Source organism: Solanum tuberosum, unplaced genomic scaffold, assembly GCF_000226075.1.
Source record: "Solanum tuberosum cultivar DM 1-3 516 R44 unplaced genomic scaffold, SolTub_3.0 scf00140, whole genome shotgun sequence".
NCBI lineage: Eukaryota > Viridiplantae > Streptophyta > Magnoliopsida > Solanales > Solanaceae > Solanum > Solanum tuberosum.
The window spans coordinates 714,711-721,321 of NW_006239064.1; the positions used below are offsets into that span (position 1 = coordinate 714,711).

At 34.6% G+C, this 6,611-nt stretch overlaps 1 pseudogene; it reads right to left on the reverse strand.

Moving 5' to 3' along the window:
* Positions 1-346: 346 nt before the first annotated feature.
* Positions 347-3,623, reverse strand: LOC102580419 (putative late blight resistance protein homolog R1B-16; annotated as a pseudogene).
* Positions 3,624-6,611: the final 2,988 nt, after the last annotated feature.

Sequence of the window (6,611 nt, forward strand, 5' to 3'; positions counted from 1 at the left end):
GTGCCATCATGACTCGATAAATTGGGTCGTGACATAAAATCACTTAATTTAATGTCAATGAGAAGGTCACAGAGTTTACTTCTTTTTGGCTAATTCATTATACAATTTTATTAATGATCATTTTATTGTCTTGCTAGTAAATAATTTACAATCTGTGTTCAACAATAGTTGTCCACTATTGACTTGACACACCCCTTAAGAAATAATAAATAATAAGGGTAATATTACTATATTATCCTTTGACATGTTGTAACAATCCTTGATCTTAGTGATATAGATCAAGCAACTATGAAAAATCTGTTGTGAATTCTACCAACAGGACATTGAAGATTAATGGAACAAGATAGAATGCAGAAGAATTTTTATATCTTATTGCTGGAATTGTTGCAGATTAATATACACGACGAGTCAAACAAGGAGATAGTACTAATACAGCACCAATTGATGCACTGATAAAGAAAATGATGTAAAATCTGTCGAGTTCCATATCAGTTAGGCTTGTAAGGCATCTTAAGGTCATCACCTCTTTCTGCAAAGAAAAAAGAAATAGCCAGAGGAAGAAAAATGAAATGTTAGATTTCCCAACGCGAGAAAACTATATAAAAAAATGAACATGTAGGTATAAGAACTTACACATCATTATACGGATTTAAGTTATATAGAATGACAGTAGTGTAACAATTTAACTTATTAAAGCAAGTTATTATTCTATTATATATCTAGGTTACTGTATCGAGCTTGCTATGAAGATCTAGTTAGTTATATGTTGTTGGATTGGAAGCACAATATACATGCAACAATTATAAGGAGTAAATCAAGGAACAAGATGTCTTACTGACGGGGTCACGGATATGGACTTCAATAGAACCTGCATAGTTCTCTTCAATGTCCTGTTGAATATGCTTCGCAGAACTCCCAACAGATTCTGCACACCTCCTTATATCAATTAGAGCGAGTGTGGTTATATCTGCAAAATCTCGAGGAATCGAATCCAAAAACCTGCACTCTTCAAGAAATAGTCGTTCAAGGCACGGAAAGTGGTCACCACTGGCTTTCCAGTACTCAAGATTCAAGTCTTCCAGGCACAGGAACTTCAAGCAAGGAAATCCTTCCTCAACTACTTCCCACTCCTCGCCTATACAGGCACGATATTCTAATTTAAGGGCCTCGAGTTTGGGAAGCTGACCAACAATGCTCATATCCTTCCACCGCAAAAAAGTCATACTAAAAGATAACTTCTTAAGATTTTGTGGAAAAGCATCTACAGGTGGGAGGACCAAAGGTTGAAAATAATATACAGTCGGAAGTGTCAAAGATGGTCGTTCTCGCTCCGTAAACCTTAGGTAATCTGAAGGTGTACTTTTCAAAAAGAAAGGGCAAACTGGAAGAAAGCTATAATACAAATGAAACTCCAGTTCCTCGAGCTGATCTAAGTCGCGAAAATCATAGGGGTCCGTGCAACTACAATAGTCTTCCTTGACGCCACATATTTGCAACTTCCTTAAATTAGGAAATAGTCTAAAGACAAACTTAGTACAATACCAAGGATTCCATCCAGACAAGCATTGCAAATTTCTCAGTACCAAACGTTTCTCTGTTGGCTCGTGAAACCGGAAGTAATTCCAGTCCAAAAGGAGGTACCTCAACTGCATCATCGTCAAAATTTCCGATGGTAATATCAAGGGATATTTCTTCTCCCGTTGCTGGTACCCCTTACTATGTGGAAGATTAAGGATAAGAGTTTGCAGATAACATAGGCTAGATATGGATAGAGGAATGTCTATTGATGAGGGAATCTCTTCACCTAGATACCGCTCCACGCCAGGTGAAAGACTCAAAGCTAAGTATCTCAAGTGAATCAAATCAATTATCCCATTGGGAAAAGCACCACATTTCACTAAAGCAAGATCTAGTACTCTTAATAGCTTGAAACACAACAACTTTGGCATGGACCATAGCATTCTAAAACAGATAATAGAACTGATCACAGTATTAGGATACCTAGACAATTTTTCCTCGATCACACGGTCGTCAGGCATGTTGATCAATTGGATGCTGATCCGACCTCGACTCTTAGAGGAAAAACACATGGATTGTGAATATGGATTTTGATCATTCTCTTCTCTAATAACATTCACAAAATTAACATTTCTAGCTTCCCTCAAGCAGAGTTCACGGGTCACATCATGCATTTGACAACTCTCCAATTTTTCATCAAAACTCAAGTTGTGAATTGAAATTAAACTTCTGTCTATAAGATCATTTAGGCATTTTTCTGCCACTTGTTCAACACTTTTTGTCTCTTCTGCCTTCAAAAATCCTTCTACAACCCATAACTCCATAAGTTTATCGACAAAAATCACTTCATCTTCTGGGAAGATTGCAAAATATAGGAAACACGGCTTTAGGTGTTGAGGCAAGTGATGATAACTCAATGCCAACACTTGCATGCATTGAACATCAACATCTGTGCTTACCACTGAACTTACGTTCTCGGCAACACTTTGCCACTCACCCAATGATTTACCTATTTTGGAGAGAACTCCAGCAATCACAGTAATTGCTAGAGGTAATCCTCCGCATTTCAATGCAATTTGTTTCCCAATTTCTTTAAATTCATGAGAAACACATGATTCTTTATCAAAGACCTTTGTGTGCAGTAAATTCCAACTTCTTTTAAAATCCAAAAGGCTCATTTGATAAGGAGTAGTGTTACCTGAGCTAGCATATTTAGCCACATCCATATTTCGAGTTGTCATGAGTATTCGGCTTCCATTGTTACAATCTGGGAAACATAATTGTATATCATCCCAAGTTTCCCTAGTCCATATGTCATCAATGACTACCAAGTATCTTCTGCCTTTTAGAAGCTTTTGCAATTGTTCTGCTAGTTCCCCATCATCTTGTTGCTCATAAAATTCATGACTACTCATTCCACTTACAGAAGAAAGAAGACCTAGGAGTACATATTCCCTACAATACTCTTGTGAAACAGTTACGTTTCCACGAATGTCAAAGTGAGACATAATGAATGGATCACTATAGATTTTGTTAGCCAAAGTTGTCTTGCCAATGCCACCCATACCGACAATCGAGACAACTTTTAGTTCCCTTCCTCCTCTTGTAAGTCTCCCCTGCATCATCTCGAATTCATTTTCATCACCAACCATATTCATGTTCTCATCAGGCTCTAATAAGGCATGTTGAGATGACGATGTATTGGCAATAATATTATCTTTGTTTTTTGTCATGTACATGTTCTTCTCAGCAATGATCATCCACTTGTTCATCGCGGAATCAATGCGTTCTACTTGTTGTTTCAAGAGTAATTCAAGTCGCGTAATTCCATCTTTTCTTGATTCTGCATCAACCATATCCTCTGAGCTATGATTTCAGCTTCCAGTCTAGTTAATTCCTCAAGATGATCCCCTGAAGTTCTGTGGGATGATTTCTCCAGATTAGCTCTCAAAGATTCAAGCTTTTCGTAGAACGATTGCAAATCATATCCAGTAACTTCCATGGATTGTTGTACAGTGTTCATAAGGCAAGTAATAGCAGCATAAGCCATATGTACCTCAGTATGATCAAAATAGAGAGTTTCTGTAAAGAGAGACCAAGACACAAGTTGTATGATAGAAGGTGGAATGTATATAATTGCCACAACTTATTATATAGGGATAATACATATATTTGATCTTAAACTTGGCTTCAAATTTTAACTTTGACCTCCAACTTTCATAGTGCACAAACAAGCACTTTAACTATCCAACCTTTTAATAAATAAACACGCGATTTTTGGAGCCAAGAGCGTGAAATGCAAACGCTGCCACGTGTATTAGTGAGCCACTCAATGGCTGCCAACTAATTAAACACTTTACACGTCCATTTTAGAACTAAAAAAAAATAAAATTAAACAAGGGTAGAGTTGTCATTTCAGCATTTTTTTCACTGTTGTGTGCCTCAAAAATTACTTCTCACTCGCGCAAAATGCGTGCACATCACGCGTTTTGCCAGGTAAGACACGCGTGTTTATTTATTAAAAGGTTGGATAGTTAAAGTGTCTATTTGTGCACTTTGAAAGTTGGAGGTCAAAGTTAAAATTTGAAGCCAAGTTTAAGGTCCAATATATGTATTATGCCTATTATATACTTCCTCTCATTTCATTTTATGTGATACCGTTTGACTTGACACGATCTTTTATAAAAAAATAAATTTAAATTTATGATCTGAAACAACCCTTACATATTTGTGTGATTAAAAATAATGTGACATTTTTTTTTGGAACGGACTAAAAATGAAAGGATATCATATAAAATGGAATGGAGGGAGCACTTATTTCTTGAGACAATGTTGGTCTACAGTCTGCCCTAGTCTCTATCAACCAGCTGGAAGTCCAACTGCTCCTTTCTTTTCAATTTATTTGTATTTTTTTACATCGCATAGAGTCTAAACATGCAATTATTGTACCAAAAAAAAAACAATATTTCACATACAATTAGGGGTCGTTTGGTAGAGTGTATAAGAATAATGTTGAATATGATGTATTAGTAATGCATGCATTAGTAATGCAAGCATTAGTAATGCTTGCATTATTTCTTATACATTGTTTGGTTTGATGTATTGGAAATAGCAAGCCTTGTATAAAGACTATTAAAAAATATTTGTTTACAAAAATACCCCCACATTATTATTATTATAATTAATATTATTATAATTATTATTATTATTATTATTAGGCTTAGAGGGTAGTTTTGTCATTAGTTAATCTAATGCATGCATTAAAACCATTGCATTGCTAATACCTAGAAATCCATGGTATTAGCAATACACACCTTAATACACAATAGAGTGTATAACTAATGCAAGTATTAGTTATACATAGGTTGGAAAAGAGTACCAAACAAGGTACTAGTAATACACAATGTTAATGCATGCGTTATTTTTTCTAATACACTCTACCAAACGACCCCTTATTGTATCTGCCGACACAGGGATAGGCAGCACAAGACTACTACTTTTTTTTTTCTCTTTTCCTACTTTTAATATTGCATCTTGCAAAAAGACGGATCTGGCTCCTCTTCACCTGGGGCGGCTCTAATAACTTAGTGGCAATTTGAGCTCATATTATTGAGATGAGTCTATTTTATCCATCTTTAATGACTTGGATCACTCATATTTTAGTGGAAAAATTATGCGGTTAAGTAAACTTATACTACTTAATTACTCATCATAGTCATAGTTTGCTATAGTTACCATTCGCGACCAGGGGCGGCTCTAATAACTCGGTGGCCTAAAGACAAATTCGAATGGAGGCCTTAAATTCAAATATGTATTTTTTATGAAGTTTATTATAGCAAATTATTTAATCTTTCTTGAGACATAGTAATTTGTCGAACTTCTATTACTTCTTTGCTCTTTTATGAAAAGTTTTATTTCTACAAGCAATACTCGATATGTTTTTTTTAAAAAAAATACTTATAACCTATTTTTTTTTTTAAAAATGAGGCCCCTCAAATTTTGGGGCCCAAGGCAATTGCTTTTTTTCCAAAGCGGTAGAGCCGCCCCTGCTCGCAACTAACATTATACATTAATTACGTGGGTGACTTCGAGTTTGTATAATTAGTCACGTTTATATAATTCACCACAATTGTATAATTTGCAACTAACAATTCTTCATTTGATTTGTATTTGTATACGATGGTTTGTATTTGTATATGACGATGATTTTATTTGGTTTTTTAGTTTTGTCGTCACCATATACATTCAATCTTTTTGTGTATAACTTTTTAAAGTTTGTATAAACATGTAGTTTTTGGATTTTGTATAATATAATTTATATAATGTAATTTGTATAATATATTTTGTAAAATTGTTTATGTTTGTATCAATTCGTTATTTTAAGTTTTATCATATTTGGATAATTCCAGACTTTATATTACTCAATTATACAAAACACACGTGAATTATACAAACGTACCTGCGAATTATACAAATTATTGCCCTCCTCGCTCGCCTCTCTCCTCCCTCTCCCAATCTCACTCGCCAAATATACAAATACATATGTAAATATACAATTATCTAACTGATATATATATACGATTTACCTCTTTGTCACTCTTTGCCCTCTCTCGCTCGTCTCTCTCCTCACTCTCCTAGTCTCGCTTGCCACTCTCCTCCCTATAACATGTAACTACGAATCATAATTAGCAAAATATAGCTATGAAGCGTAATTACTAATTAGGCTATTTTTGAGTGGTTATATACGAAAGTTGCTCTATTTTAATTGGGTAATTATGGACTTCAAACTATTTTAAGAGCCCCTACAAATATGATCAAAATGAGTAAAATATGGGTATCCATATAAACCCATAATAGATTACTTACTTTTCACTTCAACTCAAAATTCTTAATTGTGCTAAAAAATAAATAAACTTAATATTAATTTTTAATTTTCAAAAATATTAATTTATTTTTCAAAAAAATTGAAAGGTGGGTGTGTGGCAGGAATTTTTATTTTTTTAAAAGACATGATTTTTCTTTTTAGAAAAAGATACAATTTTTTGGGGGTGGATGGATGGAGGCAGAGATGGGGTGGTGGTGGCAGTTGCGGG